Source organism: Nothoprocta perdicaria, unplaced genomic scaffold (assembly GCF_003342845.1).
Source record: "Nothoprocta perdicaria isolate Ctin4 unplaced genomic scaffold, notPer1 scaffold_92, whole genome shotgun sequence".
In the NCBI taxonomy this organism is placed as follows: Eukaryota; Metazoa; Chordata; class Aves; order Tinamiformes; family Tinamidae; genus Nothoprocta; species Nothoprocta perdicaria.
In genome coordinates, this window is record NW_020456221.1 from 883,006 (window position 1) to 904,731 (window position 21,726).

At 37.6% G+C, this 21,726-nt stretch overlaps 1 long non-coding RNA gene across 1 annotated transcript in view; it reads left to right on the forward strand.

The window, feature by feature from the left end:
* Window positions 1-21,726, forward strand: part of LOC112958907 — an 84,650-nt gene that overhangs the window by 520 nt on the left and 62,404 nt on the right. The gene's annotated exons all lie outside the window — the stretch shown is intronic.

Below are 21,726 nucleotides of genomic sequence, written 5' to 3' on the forward strand. Positions count from 1 at the left end.
GGAATTTAAGTATTACAGGAGTGAGATGTAGAATTCTGATTTTGGCACAATTCATGGGTATACTTGTTGTCTTTCCCCTAACTGATGTTTATCTTAATTCTAAGAAAATCCTTGAAAAAGATTTCCTATAATCACTAAAAACAGAGTTTATTCTAAAGAATGCCTCTAAACAATTTCAAAGGTCTGGTAAATGTTTTTTAATCTTGGATTTTAATCTTAATTTTTAACCTATAATTTAAAATAAAAAAAAAAATGAATAAAGAGAATACTTAAAAGGTTTCCTATCATGACCAAAAACTTCTGTGGGGATTTTATACCTTCAGTGTGTATATTAAAATAGGAGCATATTGCATTCTAATTTAAATATAGATAACAGATCCACTTTTCTTCTTGATGCCAGTTAGCAAACCAGACATAGGGATGTGACATTGTTTTTCCACTGCACAAACCCTTTATATAAGCAGGTACTTCATAACCGATGAGCTAGAGATCTTGTGTTACAAAAAAAATTAGCTCTGTTTTGGGAAACAAATATTGCAAAAATAGATCTGGAAGAGATATTTGATGAAGAAATCAATGACTGATTAAATTTGGGGGACATCAATATCTTTCTTCCCACAGAACTAAGCACTTAATGCTTTGATGTGCTGGGCGGTTATGAGAACAGAGCACTTGATGATTACAGGACATGCACTAACATTGATGACACTACCTGCCATATTGCCTGCATGAAGCTGTGACCGGCTTCACAGTAGCTGTTGTGTGTGCTATGCCAGTTCTTCAGAGTAGGAAGCCAGCACATGATGAAGTGTTGGCTATTACTTTGCGGCTCTGTCCAAGTCTAATTGATCTGTGCTTGTGATGTATATTGGCATCCAACAAAACCTCCCTGTAACTGATTGCAGAGGGTTGGAGTTATCCCATCTCATGGCATGCAGCAGCTGATCCAGCACTAAAGAGTGTTCCTCTTCCTTGTCAGCAAGAAGTGAGCGAAATGTGCGTTAAGTAGCTGTTGGAAACCTTGCTGCCATGGAAGCTGGGACCCCTGTCTCTTTCCAGTGACAGCTCCAGCATTGCAAGATTGTGTTCACAGTCCATTTAATGTTCATTAACTCCGCTTGAGGCAGAGTCTGATAGTCCACTCTGGCTACAACACTTGGGAAAAGATTTAAAAGTCAAGAATGAGAAGATAACAGGACTTGAGTCTTCTGACTAAATGCTCTTAGGAGTGAGCAGAGTTGTGTGAGGAGGATAGGGGAGGCCATCAGCAAGACTGGCGACAGGGAATGGATCAGAGGGGTGTCCTCACTCTTTTCTTTCTTTAGCTGCCTTTGAGAAATACCCTTTGTTTTTTTTGAAAGGAGTGCTAAAAAAAGGTGTGGAGCTGAGCCTTGTAAGTGGAGAGAGCTGTCTCCTTGTCTTGCCAGGAAGGTACTAACTTTCAGAGAAGTAGCATTTAAGAACTCGTCTTCCTGATGGCAATTCCTAGTAGCTAGCTCAAAGAACTCACTGCTAAGTACACTCGCTTCATGATTTTATAACATTACCTCTGTATTGTAAAGAAATAATAGCAGCTAAATGCCCCGCATTAGTTCCTGCTGTTTGCACAAAACTTCTAAAAACTAAATGCATCTGCATTCTTAAGATGTATCCCCACTGTTGTGCAGTTTCACAGGAAAAAAAGTACCAGGGAACTACAGTGTTTTTATTAATTTTAATATTTAATTATAAACATGAGCAACGGAACCATGGATGAGCTAGCACCCCTGAACTCTCCATGTCACGGCAACATGTACATCTAACTCTTGTTCTGCTGCAGTTAGAAGCGCAGGCACATGTATCAGCACATGCATGGTAATTCTCAAGGCAGGAGCAAGTTGCAACTACTCTCTCCATGTTAAGCAGATGGCAATGTATGGCATTTGTTGCATCTTTGCATCTGTACAAGTTCCAACAGGTGTGAGATATCTTGACTTCACCAGCTAAGTGGGTGCAATGGGGCCTTTAAATGCTGCAGCGTCTCATTTTGAATAAGCTTCTGTACTGATAGGAATCCTGTGCAAATGCAATGCACCAAGAAATGGACTATGGGATGATAAAATCCTCCTATTCATCATCCTATTGTAAGGAGTACTAAGTATCAAAATGCAGTGTTTTTAAGAGTTGAAAAAAATTCTGTTGTAGGAATCTGCAATGCAGAAAGTAAGGCTAATGACATCATATAAGCTGTCATTCAATCACCATCTAATTACTTATTTTTGCATATGGAACACAGAAAATGTATTGTCAAATGTGAATAATATTATGAAGTCAAATAGTTTCCAGAGATAGCCCATTCAACTATTGTAGACTTCTAGGACTTCTAACATCAGAAACATCTTCAGAAGTAGTCAATCGGCCATAGATCTAATTGCCGTTGCTGAAAATAACAGCAATTTAAAATATGACACAGATGTATCTAGAGCATAGACATTATAACATATTTGTGCAGAAATTTAGTAATCATATACTACTACCACTGTTGTAATGAGTGAAAGAAACTTTTTCAGTAGAGCAAGACACATGCAGGTTTCCTACATTTCAATTGCAATTTCTGCAAACTGAAGTGCAAAGAAAAACTTTTTTGTCTTTTCCTTGGTATGCAGAAAAATAGATCCATATGAAGAGATGTGCAGAAGCTTTTGTCAGCAACATTCCTTTGTTGGCCTATGGATGTTTCTGATTTTCCATGACACTGATATGCAAAACTAAGGGGGCAGGAGGGACTTCATGAGGTCATTTATCTCGTATCTGCTCTGGGATAGGATTAGACACATTAAACAGGTACTTGCCTAATCTGTTTTTGAAAATCTCAAATGCAGGTTTTTACTGAGCCACCTCTAGGTAGTCTTTTCTAGCATTAATTATCCTTCTAATTGGAAAGCTTTCTGTAGTATCTAGCCTCAATCTTCTTTGCTACCAAGTAAGCTGATTACTAAGTTGTCCTACCCCATAATAATACCACTCTAAATATAGGACTAAACATAACCCACTTTTAAGTTTCACATGAAGCAGGTGTGTCAGGCAGAACCCTTTTTTTACTGCATTCCCCAAGCTAATTACTAATTAAGATTTGTGCGTGTATTATCAGTATTAAAAATGATTCAGATGTAATATGTGATGTGACACAAATAGATAATTCAAGAAATAAGACTTTGAATTACAGTATCTGTTTTGTTCTTCCCAACAGATGAAAATTTCCCTTAGCTCTCTTTTCATTGAGGAAATATAATGAACTGCCTACATGAATATCTAATTTTTTGTTGTTGTTGTTATTCTCTTGTATTTAATTTTTGAAAGAAAATAACCTAAAGATTCTGGAGTGGATTTTCACTCTATCTTCAGAATTTATGGGCAGATTACATTAACAGACATCCAAGGAACAAACTAAAGAAGAATTTAATACCCTAGCCATGCTAGCAGAATGCAAATTTAATGGTACCCAAGCTAGAAACACCATAGCATTAAGCTTGACATTAGAGTACTGGACTGGCTGTTGACCAAGTACAGTCTCTTAAGAAAAAATGAAAGAAAGATCACATCCTTACTCTCACATGTCTGAAGATGAAGTCTTCTACACAGAAGTCTGTGTCTTGAAACGTTAAGGTGTGTAAGAATTTTGCAAACAGGAAAGGTAAGGATCTTTTATCCCGCTGTCCAATTTTAGGTAAACTAGAGATGACCTGGCAGCTGTTCTACAGAACATATTGTTTTTATCTGTGAAATTGTGGCTTTAGAGTTCCACACTAGTAATGTCGTCTTGTTGAGGTTTGCTGGTGACATGACAGATTTATAGCTAGGAACAGATGTTGCTTGTTCATTAATAGCTGTGGAAGAATTATGTGTAGTGAAGAAATTGCAAAATTATCTCCACATAGTGGAAATTAGATCCATTGCTATTAGAAATATACATTAGTTACATGGTGTCTGTGCTGCTTAAATGCAGGCTCTTTGAAAATCAGTATCAGTGTGGAAACTTTCACTTGAAGAAAGCTTATAGGGGGAAAAAAAAAAACGCTCAACTTCTTCTTTTCATCTTCTTTCCTGCTCCGTCTTTGTGAGTTACTGGTCTTTAATCCATCCTGAAAAAGACAGAGACAAAGTAATTCCTGCACCAAATCTCTAATTATTTTTCCCTAGTTCTTCATGAAAATATGACGGCATGTAAAAATAAAAAGAAATACTTTCACTTTTTTATTATGTCTAATGAAATGTTGCTTCTCTCCCAGTAAACTGTCCACAAATGAGGCTGAAGGAGACTGATTGAATATTTTCTGAATTGGCTTAGGAAGAATGTGAAAGTTAAACATGCTAGCTAGCAAAAGAAAGTAAATTTTAATACCATCCTTCCTGGAGGAGAAGCTTGGAGTTGAAAGGATGAGAGTAGATAAATTATTTCCTTGAGATGGCTGCTTTAGAGCTGGCTCCTCCATTTTTGTTCTGTTTGCTTTATGTGATTTTCATATATGAGGGAGATAAAAAAAGAAATTGTTTATGTTGATTTTTCTGAAACTTTAAATTTTTCATCTGCACTGTCCTGCAGTGATAAATTCATCACTTCAAGATAAAGTTATTGCCTTAAGAAAAAATGCATAAACAAGCCTTAGTAATATCATCTGTGTACTTTCCTCAAAAGGGAACCAGTTCAGAGCAACATACAGTAGTAATTTCTTTACTTGACAGGTTTACTAAATGTCCGGGGGAAAGAACAACTAATGAAATCAAAAACTCTTGAATACAAGTCAGTCTAAGTCAGTCTAAGCAACCGATCCAACAACAATACAAGTCAGTCTAAGTAATCGATCCAACATCACTCTTGACCTGAAATGTGCACTATGAAGCCCAAACAAGAGCAGGATGATGTCCATGTACTACAGACTGATTTTAAGGAAGCTTTATCAGGGCTGCTCTAACACTGGTCATCACACGGGATGACCAAGCAGCCATGGACACTGCAAACCGTGGCTGGATTTGGTCAGGGCAATATATTCTGCAGCACTGAGGAGAAGCTGAGGGACGGTTTCTCTTTGCTTATCCCATAATGGCTTTTCTGTCAGCAGACTTGACTTGTTTGCAAGGTCATGAATTCAGTGTTCAGGATACCTAAGGTTAGATACAATGGTAAGATATTGGTAGGAGATGAACATAGGAAGTACTTGATCACAGTGGGATGTATAATGCCTTCAAAACCAAGGAGCATGGCCTTACTGCTGCACAGAACCATGCTGGTTTTGACCATGCAGACCATGTCAACAAAGCTGTGCCTGCCCTTTAAGAGTAGTTATAGCACCAGGAACTAAAATTTAGTCTCTTTATTTTAGCTTAACATACAAAAATTCATCTCTGAGCAGAAAGATTGCTTATGGAGCAATAGGATGATAATAGACTTTATTTCTAACTTTATAAAAGTGGATGAATTTTAACTGAACAGGATCCAGCTGTGAGCTACCTTTTGGATAACTGTCCTGGAGAGCTGGTGCATATAAAGCTTCTTACTGTCCTGTATCACTTAACAAATCAAGTTATAGCCCTAAAAAGGTAAATCTTGCCTAAATGAACATTTCATTCCATCTGGCCAGACAATTTTCAAGATATGTCTGGAAAACAGGTAGTTTGAGCTAAGCTAGGATATGAGTAGTGTACCGTTGTTGGTATATTTATTTACTTTTACCCTTAATGCATCTGAAAAAGAGACATGTGACATTAGAGACATATGTTTTTGGGGTTTTTTTTGTTTTGTTTTGTTTGTTTGTTTGTTTTTTCTTTTTCTAATAGGGAAACTAATGTCTTTTTGATTATTTTATCTTCTAGAGTTCTTCTGAGTGGTAAGGGTTTTTTGAGATTTCTGAACATTGCTGCTTAACCATTCTATTCAAGAATACATTTATCTGTTTTTTAGCAAGCTTCTCAGATTCTGGCTTTTATTTTCAGAGTCAATTTTTATCTTTGTAGCCTTTGTAGCCTTGTAGCCTTACTAATCATTAATGATAATTAATGATTACAAACACGAACATTATTCAGACGAAACCTCTTCCCTTTCCTTCCAGCCTGCTATGGAGACAGATGCAATGCTCCATTTTAAGAAATGAGCTTATTAGACTTCTGGATAGAGGGCAGTCTGAAATCTATATGTCCTTTCACCCTCATGCTGAGTGAAGGTCTGGTTCCTGGCCTAACCCTGTTGAACTTTCCTAAGCTCAAATCTGGATTGATCTATGAAGTGAATATTGACAGCTTTCTGCTTACTCTTACGTTTTCACTCATGCTTTCCATTCCCAAAGATGTATATCTTGTTGAAGCTCTTCTTTGTGCTGTTCTTTCTCTCTACACTTGCATTCTTGTTGTTTTCAGGTAACTTTTACTACTATATTCCTTCATCCTACCTTATACTAAGAATTGTGGAGGGAATAAATGTCTTTGTGATTAGTTTGTGCTTTTTATGCAAGTGTCTGCATGGATATCTTCATGAATAAATAATCCCCCTCTTGCTGGATGAGGCATGTTATTAGGTAGTTCGGGTGTGATTTTATGCAGTCATTTCCAGGACTGAGGAGATCTTTTTGTTGGTGGTGGTATTGCTTCTTATTATATAGTCTTTGTTAGCTTATAACATTTTTCTTCAAAAAAACTTTTAAACACCAATGTTGTCATTTCATCAAAGAGACAAATTTAGTTTCCCTTACTCAAAATGAGCAATTTTCTCACTTCCAAACACTTCCAAACAAGATTAGCCTGAAAATTGAATAGCTCTCACCTACGTAAAGGGAACAAAATCTGAACAACCAGATCGGGCCATTGATGTGAGGTGAAAATATTGCAAGAGTGCAAAAATAAGACTGTTCCAAGTTGTAATGGTCAAAGCCCACTGGTAGCATGGTCAGCAGTGTTTCTTTCTTAAAATGAAAGTGATACATTGTTTAAAAAAAAATGGTAGACTGAGAAACATTCCTTTTAAACAAAAGGGACTGTTAGGGAAGACCTGTAATCCCTGCTAGTTTGGCAAGTAGTTTGCAGAGCACAGTATTCTCTGAGATTTATACTTTGTTTTTTTTAAAACCTGTGGCTTTCAGCTAACCATCATAACCTAAATCTAATGCACCCTTTACTGCTGAAATGACCATGAGCTATTGGAAACTTAGCTGCAGGGTACTCCCTGGCAGGTTTCCCAGTTGCCTCTGCCATCTGTTTGAAATTCAACCCTATGGAAACAGGAGGCTAGTTCAAAAAGACAATAGTGGCCTGTACTTTAAATTGTTTGTCATACCATTAACCAGAAGTTCTGTAAACCATAGAAATGGTCCTAAGGAGCAAAAATCTACAGCCAGATCATGTTTTCAATCTAAACTTTTCCAATTTTAAAAATGTTCCAATCTGTGGTTTTGATTCGGATCCAGCTGAAATAAACAGAGATTTAATGATAATCTCAAACGCTAACTAAATGTCTGTTTTAGGAGTAACAACAAACGTTTTACTTGAGCTGTTCGGGCAGCAAAGTACGTGATTTGCTTGATGTGAATGAGTGTGATGTGTTGTGTTCTGTGGTGTGAGTTCATTATTTGTGAGTGCTCTGACAGCAAGTATCTGTGAAATGTTCAGAAACTTCTAGTTCTGTGTCTAGGTTAGCATTAGTTACTGGTTCATCCAAATTCACAGTAGAAATAATACTATGCTTCTTAGAATATATAAAGCTTGGGAGAAGAAATAGTAGTACTTGACTTGCATTCAAAAACAAAACATGGTGAGAAGTTACTTTCTCAAAAATTTGCTAAATATTTCTGGATGAACACAAGTGGAAGGACATGATGATTAGCTAGGAAATGAGATACTGAACGAGGCATCTTGTATCACAAGTATACTGAAAAAATTAGTGCTTTTTTTTTCCCTATATGCAGCAAGTTACAAATCAGATCAAATTCTGTTTTATACTTTCAGCAGTTTTTCTTTTCTAGTACAATGAAAAGTAAGATTCATAGATATTACTGATAAGCTACTCAAAAACTTTCAAATTAAAGAAAAGGAGACAGCTAGAGATAAGGTGGGCTTTAAACTCTTCATCAGGCAAAAATAAGTCTATTTTGCAAAATATAGACCAGCACCGATCCTACTTTGTGTATTTTTCTAAAGCAAGAGGAGGAGAGTAGAAAAGCTTCATCACTTCTCTTGATCTTTTAGCCAATGAAAGACAGGATAATATTTTGCCTGATGTACATATAGGCTCAGTAAAATGGCTGAAAAATTTACTTTATGTATATGAAAAAGAGAACAAAAATAGATTTTTACCACTAGTTAAAGGCTCCCAATTCACATAAATATTTCTTGTAAAAAAACGATAGTAGCAAGAGTGCTGGATTAAGAATGCTTTACAGTGCAAAGAGGATATTTTCTTACTGCAAAGGACTTGAATAAGCACAATTTTACAGGTTAGAGGGCTTTTGTGGTGTGTATGCATTCATTTCTGTCATTTGAACATCCTAAATATTTGTGTGCTCCTTAATTGCAATGTTTTAGTTGTAAAACATATATGGATATGCTGGAGGATTTTCTTGCTCATCTGGTTTTATTACTTTAATATAGCCCTTGTGCACTCTTTTCTGCTATTTTTGTGAAGTGCTCCCCTCCCCCCAAAAAAAAAAGGTGTTCCAGGGGTGTAATCCTGGCAATAATTTGAACTCTATAAAGTCTCTTCTCAAAATGTTTAATTTTCTTGGCCTAATATTACTTGAAACTGCTTTCTGTTTTTTACTGTGCAGCACATGTTACCACATATTGCACCAAAGGCGTACACTGTTTTGACTATGAACTCTCATAGTTTCAGAGATAGAAACATAATACAGTCATCTTTTTCCAGAGTATTTATCATAAAGTTAATAAGTTGATATTTGTGGAGAAGACTGTGTGAGGATTAATATTTTCTTGCACATCAGTCCTTGTTTTTCATGAATCTGACAGCAGTGAAAGAGAGTTTAGTTTGATAGGTTGGTTCTGCACACCAGAACTTGAATATGCTTGTTACCTTGCTGGCCCTGTCTCATGAAAAAATACCTTTTATTGTTATTGAGAAGATAGGTATCTATACATATGTATAATGATTTTCCTACTCCACCTGGAAAACATTGCTTTCTTTTTAAATATTGAATGAAAGTAAAATGTAGAAAGAAATTTCTATGCTCTTCTTACTTAAAATGTATTGGTTGTGGTTGAATATTTATTTGGATTGAATGGTAGGCTCTTTAATTCTCAATTGTATCTCATTTCAGGTGATGACTCTCCTCTTAGTTATCCCATGGTACAGATGTCCAATGTCTCTTTCATTCATAGCCAGAAAATACCTATATTGGCAATGGTGGCTGTGAAAGTAGGGAGAAGTAGTTCACTGATTCCTTCACAGTCTATGTCATGCCCTACACTTGGGCTTTCTCGAGTTAATCAGCATGCTGAGGTAATGTAACTCTAAAGAGGACAATCAAACAAAGAATCTCCCATAATAGCAAAAGAAGTATCTTTTGTTTTAGCATCAATAGCAGTTTTTGTTTTGTTATATATTGGTCTTTCAAGCAAAGAGGAAGGTATTTAGCATAAGCCCCAGTCTGTCTCAGGAGGTGATCATAACCAATATACTGGCCTGCCAGGACCCATTAGAGAGAACAAAAAATTATACCTGGCTGCAGAGGGGAAGTTGCCTTCAAGCTCAGATCAATTTGATTATGTACCTCAAGAAAAAGAATTGCCCCATGTAAGGGCCAGTGTGAGTGTTTTACCCCAGATGGTATCTCCATCAAACGCACTTGGTGTTAGGAGTATGCACTTTTCACAATAGCTAGAAGTGCTATGGGGATATGATATGAGGCCCTCTAAAAATATGCAGCTTATGTCACCTGGGGAGAAATTGTCTCCCCAAGGCACCAAAAAATATTGCATATGAGGATACTGTTACAGGAGAGGGATTTTGTAGATCATGGTTAGATGAGGGTACAGGTTGGCCCTGGCTTAGACTTTACATTTTGCAACAGGAAGTCTAAAATATATTGCTTCACATTTTTTTAGTATACTTTATTCACAAAGACAAATAGCTAGGGAGTAAAACACAATTCAGATAAACAAGGAGTACAAGGATCTGTGGTAATACTGAATCTTCGCAATCCAATTATCAGTTTTATTAAGGCTCATGATTTAGTGCAGTAATTACGTCCTGAATCTTGGCAGCAGTCTAGAAAAGCAGTTTAGTTACCTAAAAATACCATTTACACTTATATATGGGAAGAACTTTTCCATTTTCGGTGGCAATACTGTTGTAGCTATGACAGTATTAAGGACAGAAATGAGAAAAGATGTGTATGAGAAGATAATGGATTTTGTTACATATGCTGAAACAATTTGTTAAAAACACAGAGGACTGAAAAAAGAGCTATTGCTTGTGTATTTTTCCAGCATCACTTGAGATAATAAAAGATAACATCTCAGTTTCTTTTTTGGTTCAGTTATACTCAAATGCATTGTGTGGATTCTAATCCTATCAACCCTCTCATATTTGAATAAAGACATACATCATTCAGTAGCCCTGGATTGAATTAGAAGAAAATAAAAGGGCAAAATTAATTGGTTAGACCAACTATTAATAAAAAGGTAAAACAAAAATAGGATGGATGTGAAGTATCACTGGCAGAAACAATATGCCATGTTTGGTTATGCACAGGGTGTAGGACATATGAATAAAAAGAAGATTGAAGTCATAGTTTTATGCAGCTTTAAGGAGATTTTAGGTGGTGGAAGAGGTTATCAGCATTTTATAGGTGAGGGTTTTTTGAGTGGATAGATTTTCTATCTAACTGGACACCGCTTCAGTTTTTCATGCTCTCCAGAGACTAAACTGGATGATGGAGGGAGTATCAGTTTTTCAGGCTGGGTCATTGGTAGGTAAACATTGTGAACATGTATGAAACAGATATGTTTCCTTTTTTCAACCATTTACAGCTGAGAGCAGGAGTGGATCACCCCCATTGCAACTCCTACCCAGGAAAGCTTTGGCAAGTCATAATTTCTGAAGTAGTGAAGTCTTCCACTGACGAAATACACAGTCATGCATATCAACACATATCCCCAAACCTCACACAAATATTTACTTATCCACAGACAGCTTTTGATAAATTAATGCTTTTTAGCTTGATATCCAGTGGCTTTGAATAGTATTTCTTTAATGCTCACATACTAATAGACTTCAGCCTTTTCATTTCTCTTAAAATCACAGTATGAACATTCAAATGTTAATTATAGGCCTGCCTCATTGTTTAGGTGGTTTAGGTGGTTGTTTGTCATCCATGGAGATACAACTGCTTCATTATAATGCCTAGTCTATGATTTTGATTTAAAGAAATCAGTTTACTTTTAAACTGACAATTGTGTAATAACATTCCAGTTTTCTCTGTGCGTATCAGTGGGATAAAATGTCATTTCGCTTTTTTCAGTCTTGAAGATCATGAAATATATACTTGATTTTTACATAGACAGGTAGAACATGTTTGGATAGCACTTTATGAAACTGATGGTGATGACAGACAAACTAGAGAAACTTGTTTTAACTGAAGCAGCTGTGATGTGTCCATATGCTGTGATATGTACTCTGTTATTATGTGGATCATGGGTTAATAGCTTTGCTCTCAGTAAATGTCAATTGTACCTTAGCAGCTTACATGGAAATTAGTCCTCTGTACTAAATGTGATGAAGAAAATGATATTTTGGAGCTATTTTCTAATTTCAGATGTGAATGCAGATGACTATCTGAACATAACTTTCTAGAGATAGCTGTTGCATATGGATAAAATCACAGATTGAAAGCTAGAGTCTGAAAATTCTGATTCTAATCAAAGAAGAATATTTTTAATTTTGAAAGGTTGCTTCTAAATAGAGAGGCTGGAGAATGGGTTTGCATCAGAAGCTACGTAGATATCCTACAGCATCAGTACGCTATCATTTTCTGATTTTCCAGTGGGAATTAAAAAAATAACAGGAAAACAGTGCCAGGATGTCACAATTCATTCAGAATAAAAAGACTGAGAAGCATGAGACTAGTCTTAGAATACGAGGTATATGCCTTGTTGGGACATTTTGTTGAAAATGTCCTTTATAATAGAATCCCTAAATGATCTCCAGTCTACCACACAAAATTCTTTGAATTTCCTGACATACGGAATCTTTTTATACCCGTTTTAATTTATAATACCTTCTCTTAGTTAAATCTCTTTCAGTTTCATTGAAGTTCTGTTACTCTTTTTCAAAAGTCGAGTATGATTCATTCAGCACTTTCAGACAGAGAATTGAAGTGATAGCACCTAATAAATATAAAATATAAGCAAAGGGCCAAAATTGGTAAAACAGTGTCCCCATTTACCTCCTGTACTGTACTTTGATCTTTGAATGAGGTCAAAATATTTGCTGCTCATTTTCCTGTGTAGGAAGCAGAGAGGCCTAACTGATCACCTTGTGCTCAATCTAAAATTGAGTAAGGTGGTGCTGGCCTACAAATGGATAAAAATCCATGCATATTGGCTTTCCTTTTGTCTGAGAGCTTTTTTTTTCTTTTAATCCTTCTGAAATAGGAGAGCAATGCCAAAGTGTTCTGGATGTTTTCTGGTTCCTGGCAATCTCAGCTGGGTGGGATTTGTTTTGCATTATGTTTGTCCACTTTTTTGTGTCTTCAGATAATTCTAAAACTTCATTCCTTTCTCCAAATCTAAGCAGAAAGGCATGTGGTTTGGTCACTTCCAGAACTGACTGGTATAAACCCCTCCAACTACTACTTCTATAGAGTTGCCTAGAAACTCTTAAAGAATTCAAAGCTGGAGCAGGCCAAAGAGAATCTTCTTTTTTTTTTTCTTTTTTCTTTTTCTTTCTTTTTTTTTTTTTCTTGTGCCCAGCTCTCCAATTGCTTCTAAATTAGTTTGGGCTTCAATTCAAGATGCTGAAACACATCCCTCCTGCTTTTTCTGTTAATACCTCTCTCTTCCCCTCCAAAGAAGGATTTGGCATTCAGCTCCGGGGGTGGATTAGTCAGGACAAGATGCATACAGCTGCAAGAGCCCTTGAGTGTGGTTTTTGCTGCAGCTGAAGCCCTGTCCAAGCCAGGCTTGACTCCTGGAGGGGGAATCACAGGCTCGTCTCTTTGCTCTGTCTCGGACTGCATGTTGCTCCTAGCAGCTCTGTTTTGGACTGTCTTGATTTGTTCCTCTCTTTTTCAAGCAACCTGCCACTCAATAGAATAGGAGCACATGCTGAACTAAACTTTCAAGTATATAACATGCAACTCTGTTGATAGTCATTATGGAAAGGAGGAGGAAAAAAGGAAGCAGGGTGCAGGACTTCTGATTGGTTAGGCTGCATTTAGACTTATAAAAGTGGTAAATCCCTGATGCATTCACATGACAACAATAATCATTAAGCAATTGTCACGTGTGATTAGTGAACAGGGAGTCCTTGAGAACACGCTAAATTCTGCAGGTTTAAGGAAAAATCAATGTCCTCTTTTTGACAGCTGTGCTATTGATTGTGGTTGCTAAACATGTGTTTGTAACTCTATCAAGCACTGAGATCACAACAAGGTTTGGATGATCTTTGCAAGCTTCTTATGGCAATATTTTCAAGTCTGCCTGCATTTTAGAGGGTGATGGCAGTTGCGGTGGAAGAGTGATGGAAAGAATGGTATGAAAAGGGACAGAATAAAAGAATGCAATCACAGAGGAGTATTAAGAAGAGAGCTAGGAAATAGTACAGAAGGGCAGGGATGGAAAGAATGGAAAGGGAAAGGATATTGGCTAAAGAAGGAAGATAAAATAGATTATGCAAAGGGACCTGGCTTTTTCTAGTGTTCCCTGGGCCTAAAATTCTCTTGCCAGCTTTGATTGTCATCAATAAAACTGCTTCCTCACAATTACCATATGTATCTGGAAGCTAGCCACACTCCTTGTTTAACCACAGTACATGCTTTGGAAATTTCATTTAAATGTCAAAACTGTCTGTTTGAATTGAATTGGATTCTATTTAACTGTTTGCTTTTATCTAAGTCAACTTGCAGCACCAAAATAGCTGCTAAGTTCTCTTTTAACCTTTCCCTCTCTAATTCGTACTTCTGACAGCATCAAGGTGCACTTTATTTATATGTGACTTTCACAGTGTCCTCTCCACCCCAGGCCTAGTCCCAACCTCGCCCACACCAAAAAGAAGGGAATGTAGAATACTGCAGAGTGTTTCAATTTGCTTTGACTTCTGTATTTAAAGTTTTCTAAAGCCATGCTGTAGAACTACAGCAGGACAGAGATGCATAATGTGCACTTGATAGTCTCCCTTTGGATCATCTCACTCAGTTGTTCCTAGTTACCAAGATGTCACAACACATAGTTGGAAGCAATGCTCTCTGCGGTCTGCTTTTCACCCTTTTTAGCTTTTGGTTAAGCCCCATGGAGGGTAGACACAAGGGGGTTACTTACATTTTTGTAGATCTAAGAATAATATTCATCAGAGTTTTCTAAAAAACAGTTGGATTCCTCTAAATGGTATTTTCATACTCATCCAAATATTTTAGAAATACGTCACATTTTGAATGGGCTTGCCACTCCATTCTTTAGCAGTCTTTAAATCATCTGTATGCATCTTACTGGAAGACCTCTAAGATTCCTATCTATTAATAATGGGAAAACCAGCTGCTGCCAAAATTGCACCATATGGTCGTTCCTCCAAGTGACACAAGTGCTTATGGTGATAAAATAATGAATGAAAAATGCAAAGATTAATTGATATAGCATAGTGAAGAAGCTTTAAGGGATCATCATTTGTATGGAATATACAAACAGTCTTGCCGGTCTGGCTGTGGCAAACTAGGACAAAGTCCTTAGTTCATGGTTATCATATAAGGTGATAGAAGAGCATAGTTTGGAGTAACATCAGATGACAAGATGACCATGAGACAGCAGTGCCCTGGTGGCCAAGAAGGCCAATGGGAACCCGGGGTGCATTAAGAAGAGCGTCACCAGCAGGTCAAGAGAGGTGATCGTCTCCCTGTACACAGCCCTGGTAAGGCCACATCTGGAGACTGTGTCCAGTTCTGGGCTCCCCAGCACAAGAGGGATGTGGAGCTGCTGGAGAGAGTCCAGCGCAGGGCTACSAGGATGATCAGGGGCCTGGAACATCTGCCCTGTGAGCAAAGGCTGAGGGAGCTGGGCCTGTTCAGCGTGGAGAAGAGAAGGCTGAGGGGGGACCTGATCAGTGTCTATAAATACCTCAAGGGAGGCAGTGAGGAGGCCCTCTCTTCAGTGGTGGCCAGCAATAGGACTAGAGGAAACGGCCACAAGCTGAGGCACCAAAAGTTCCACAGGAACTTAAGGAAACAYTTCTTGAAAGTGAGGGTGAGAGAGCCCTGGCACAGGCTGCCTAGAGAGGTTATGGAGTCTCCTTCTTTGGAGATCTTTAAAACTCGGTTGGATGCTGCCCTGTGCCACGTTCTCTGGGTGACCCTGTGTGAGCAGGGGGGTTGGACTTGATGACCTCTGAGGTCCCTTCCAAACTTAAGCATTCTATGATTCTGTGATTCTATGATTCTATGATTCTATGATCAGGAGCACTGACTAACTTCAGGTCTCCTGAATAACCTGAATTCCCTGTAGCTCTTGCTTTTTGCATACTAGGATAACATCTAGGCCCTTACAGTCTAGATTTTTGAACAACATCTAGACCCTTCAGTGCTGCTATTTTTACCTCTTTCCTGATAAACAACTCTTGCTTCCCTAATTTAATCGATTCCCATCTGTGTGAGACAAGCTATCTCTTGCAGCATACAGTCCTCTTCCCTGCTGGCTCCACTGTCTTTCATCTCCTAGGCTTTTACTGTGTCTCCTCGCTCTCCCTTGGTCTCCCCCTTTAACATCTTGCTGTCTTCCTTCAACTCACAGTATAAAATTAACTACAGATGTTCCATCGTTCACAACCAAAATCACAGGCCCTTTATTTGATTCCCCCGTTTTCCTCCCTCTTGTCTCAAAACACTAACTGTCTGTGACTCTTCCCTTATCTATTGCAGATTCTCTTACACTGCCTTGCTTAGAAGAAATCTCAGAGTCAGCCTTTTCTTCTTGATTGATGTGCCAGGTATCTCCCTACATGTCATCTCTGTGCTACTTTTTGGAGTCTTTTGTTTCCTTCATTCCATCCTCTCCTTGTTCCTGCGCTGCCATGCTATGAATTCGGTGAGTCTCTAACAAGTCTCCATCATTGCCTTCCTCTCCTTCCGCAAAAGTCTGTCACTGCCCTCTTTACTTCTCCTTCCAGGTGTCGTCTGATCCACAGATTCTGCTGCCATCTCTGTGGTAGGTGTCTTCTTTCTCCTTTCTGAGCCTTCCTGTTTTCTTCTAGATCCAGACCTCAAGGAGTCACGCTGATGTTTCTACAGGCAGTGACTAACTCTCAGCCCCAGTTCAGTGGGTTGTCCACAGATTCATTCCCGTTGGCTAGTTGTTATTTTTTGTGGTGTTTGTAGCCAGCAATTTCACCCTTAGGCACACTATCTGGAAGAATTATTTCCTGCTTAGAAATATTGCTAAATCTTCACTTCTGAGGTATACATTAATGTGAACATCCTGGGGGTCTTTTCAACCTTGGATCAATTATTCCAACTTCCTTTTCATTACTTTTGGTAAGTGCAGTCTTTACCACAAATGCCTGTACTGAAAGCTGCTACAGGCGATGTTTTTTCTCTGTGTTATTTTCTCTTTCCCTCTTTGTATAATACAAGAAGTTTGTCTTCTGTTTCAAATCCTTTCATAGTGTATCACTGATTATCTCTTTCTTTTTCATACTTGCAGCATCAATTGGTGATTAAGTTTCCAAATAAGCACCTTTGTGCTATTATCCTTAATTTTCTTAATTGTGCTCTATAAAACTGTCTTTTGATGTATACTGCCTGCACAGCACTTGCTAACAGCTATCTGTCCCACTTATCTGTGTTTCCATGAAAACATGCGATGGATGGTAATATTCTGCCTGCCTCTGTCTGTCTCCTGCCATTTAGATGTGAAGTCTCTTTTCTTCCTATGTGACTAGAATCGTTTCCTAGCCATAGCTTCATCTGAAATTTTGGGCTCACTGAAATCAGGACTCTCTCACATAATATAAGAGTAGCAGTTACACAAGTTTAACCTTCTGCTGTTGGAATTTAAGAACACAGAGACTGGCTATTTAGGAGCTAGTGGAGATGCCAAGATGACATGATGCTGCAATCCTGGCTTAAACTGATCCAGTTCGGTACCAATCTTGGACAATCTTGGACATAATAGCTTTCTTTTAGCTGCCTTAGCAGTTTTTTATTAGCAATATCTGTAGAGATTTTTGGCTTCATATTCAGGCAGAAATTATCCAGGAATGATTGTGTCTGACTCTCTAACTTCGAACTATAACATTTTCAATAGCTACTAAAACTGTTTCGGTAGTCCAGCCTTCAGATGAGAATAAACAACTCATTGATTTCATTTTTTGCAGTGTCTTTTTCCATTTTTCTTACTAGTGCATGCATAAAGCTTTATGTTTTACATAAATTCACATATGTTTTCCTACTTCTCAGCAGTTTTATATCCTATCTTATCTGTCTATGTTATGTTAACCCCTCAACTACCTTTATGATGTGACTGGGTGTTCACATATTTTATATTAGAGTGCTCCTTGGATGAAAGGTCGCCTCTTCCCCTAACCACCAGTCACTTGGTTCCATCTGCCTCAGTCTGTACTATTGAACATCTTTAATCTCAGCTTCCTAACCTTATGAAGTAAGTGGTGCTGAGTCTCATCCAGAGAGGTGGAAAGGTGCTGAATGCTCTCAGACGTGAGGAGGCAGCCTCAAAACTGGAGCAGGGGGTGCTCGTACCCTCCTAGCTCTGGCAGCTCCTGCCTTCAGTAACTCCTTCACTGTAGGGGAAACTCTTGGCTAACTCCTGCTGCTGCTAAAAGGGATATGTCCATTTGTCTATTTCAACCCCCAGTGTTAGGAGTTTACATTTTTTAGGAGTTTTTAGGAGTTTTTAGGAGTTTACATTTTTAGTTAGGAGTTTACATTTTTTTCATAATCCAATTGAGTGTCTAGAAATATCATTCCTGGAGTTTATACAATCAACTCCTCCTTTATACATATATTTTTTCTTTTTCTCCTTTTCAACTGTGCAGAAAAAAAGCAGCTGAACCATGGGCATATATCTTATTAGAGGATATTTCCTGAATTCAGTTTGCTTAACAATATGTTTTTTATATGGAAATTCTACAGGCCTTTTGCAATCATCGACTAAAACCTCACTAAGGACACTTAGAGCAGCAGTGCTTCCCTTTCTTTGCAGTATATTGGTATATGGGTTTGTAACCTTATTTTGTCATAGCAATAACTTCCTCCCTGGTTTAGTTTGTTTTTCCATTTACAACGTTTTTACAATACAGAGGAGAATTGGATGAAGTTATACAGGGAATGAAATTGTTTTCTTTTTCTTTGCCAAGGGCACTGCATTTCAGAAGAGAAAAAAAAGCTCTTTGGAAACATTATATTTTCCAGTTACTTATAAAGTAATTCAAGTGCTTAAGCAAAATATGAGTATTTATTACCAGTATCCTTAAATGTACTTCAGGTATCTGAGGCTCCTGCAGTAGGATGCAGTGTGGTACTGTACTGCTGGAAGACGCCCATCCCTCTCCCATCCCGCAAGTCTAGACAGAGGACACCAGTGACTTTACAATTGTTCTGGAAAGCTATATGAAGCAACTGAATTTCTCCCTTTAAACATTTTTAAACACAAGATACCTCTGTCCCATTGGAATGCCCAGCTTGCACAATCAATTTTATGTATTTATTTACTTTTGTGGAAAATAGTGGAAAACTCTGAGAACGGAAGTTGACTGGTAGCATCATTTTTCTTGTAGATCAGATTGAAGTTGCATGTGGTATGCTAGGGAGGGACATTTCCTTTCTGAGGGAATACACAAGTCACTAGCAGATCTGTTGCTTCAGCTATCAGATCCACAGATATCCATTCATTCAAATAAAATTTTATTCTAATGCATTTTATCGCTGCTTTGCCTCAAAGCTGTATTTTCCATAGTTTGTATTTCACTGTTATAACTCCTTATTGTCCATCAAGTTCGGGGATCTAGCATAATATTTACAGTAAATTATGCACTCATTTATGGTTTGATACACTGCAAAACAATTCATTATGACAAATCCATATATATGCATAAAATGCACAGGGTAAATGACCATATGTGTGTTTGCAAGCTTATATAGGATTGCTAAAAATAGATTCATCAGAATCATAAGACTATTTGCTTCTACAAGGAAATTAGAGAATGATGATGGGATGCTTGATTTATCTCTAATGAAAACCTGGTGATGTGCTGAATACTTTGTTGGCTGTTCCTTTTATTATCCGGCTAGTCTACTATTTCTGGAAAGCATCCAAAAAATACTACCATTTCTAGAGAAGATTTACAAGAATATAAATAACAGTCCTATTTTGAGCTAGGAAGCATCACATGTAATCAAAAATAGTTGTCTACACAACCTACTTTTTTTTAAGACTTTATCTCATGTCTGCAGGACCTGTTGTCACTGAACTTTACTTTGTACATCCATTCATTTTAAATGAAGCTTCCCTATTTTAATAAGAATTACAGTAAGTAAATAAATTAATTTTTCAGTCATCTTGCCACTTTATTGCAGTTATTTTTTGCTAGACTCCAACACTTTCTTAAGGACAAGTGTCTTAAATTTTTTTTTTGTCAGGATCTCGCACAGGAGGAAGTCCTTATTGCAATATGCTGTCCAGGAAAAACTTATTGTCTTTTAGTGCAGCAGGCAGGTGTAAGTGGAGAATTAGGTTGCTAATGCCAGAAGCAAACATAAACAGAATTAATGCAGAGACTAAGCAAGGTCAACTAAATAAATCTTCACACAAGATTAGATGACTTGAAAGTTCTACTGGAGTAATTATGTATTAGATCTCTCCAACCTTATCCATCAGTCTCTCCTTTTCCTCATTTCCTAATTGCAATGGATATATTTTTTTTTTCTTCTAGAAAGGTTTTGAGAATAATGTAAATATAGTAAGACTGTATAACTCCTATATCTGAAAATGTCAGTCCACACTTCCTAGAGCACTTTGAGTCATTTCTGGATATTAGATTAAGTAATTGCATTATCAAAATGTAATATGAATTACTTTACTATCTTGCATTCACTCTAATTTTCTTCAAGATATACAGATGCAAGAAACACGTGGTTAAGGAAACAGAATTTGTATATGTGGCATGATATGTGGTATGACAGAATTAGCAAATTTTTAAAAATTCTGCAGTCCTGGGTACAGTTTTGTGACTTGTAGGGAGCTGGACTTCAATGCTGCAATCTTATATACAAAAACGTTTATTTGATCTATGTCCTGGGAGTGGGAATTTCCAGTTAGGTAAGTGAGTATTAGCAAATCCAGTAATGGATGAGGGGAGGAGGGGTGAACTGTTTCCCACTTTCCTAAAATCTAGAGTTCTTGAAAGGTGGCTTCGGTCAGTTAAGAAAAAAATAAAATATCCTGGCAAAGCAGTAATGTGAGAGCTTGGGTAGAGTAAAAATCTGTTTTGTGTGTGTGCATTATAAAGCAAATGCCCCGCTGACTGCAAAGAAAAGAACACATTAAAGTCTTTACAGCTCTATAGTTTACATAAGCAGGTTATCATCATAAAGAATAATATGCAATATATGGATATGACAGTCCTGGTCAGGCATTTTCACCAACTCTTCCATGTCTATCAAGCTACACCTTTTAGACCCTGCTGCTAAATTTATATGTTTTTATGCCTTATTGACTCCAAACAAAGCTTTGGCATCGTCTGTTCTTCTGTCTTTACAGGACTCCTCTTGTTACATGGATTTCTTTTTTACAGAACAACTGAGAAATAGTTGTTAGCTCCTACAACTGGCATCAGTTTTTCATCAACTGTCTTAATACTTAAGTGTACTTTTTCAGCAGCTTCTGACTTGAAGGTGCTTTAGTTCACGTTTTCTCCCCTTACAGAATATGATAATAGGTGCACGTGAGTGCCAGCTTTATGGAGCTCATGTTAGTGCAAGCATGCCATCCAAGTTTTGGGTTCATCTTCAGTTTTCAACTGTGCTAAATTTATCTCTTAACTGGCAATTGCTTTCGTGTTATTCCTCTGGTGCCAATAATTATAGGTCACATTAACAAGCACTGTGCTAGACTAAGAAATACATAACATACATGATGCTTTTACACTCCATCAATGTTACTGACCATTTCAAGCAGAGAGCTGTCAAATTTTACAAAATATTCATCTTTCCCTGATAGTCTTGTCATTCTCTGTGCTGTATTTTCCAGCGTTTCTTTACCTCTTTCAGTGCAGTCCTCGAACTTCCTTTCATAAGCCCCCACATCAACTTTCTATGCCAGAGTATTAAGACTAAGCAACGAACTGCTGTTACTTGTCTGAACCCTGGCGGCTCTCTTTTCAAGATGCTTGAAAGTACTTTTCGTATTTTTTTGCCAATATTTGGAGTGCATGAACATATGAACAGTGCAGCATATGGTAGCTGATAGCCCTGAGGGCTGTGCTGCCATCCAAAAGGACCTGGACAGACTGGACGACTGGGCAGTTAG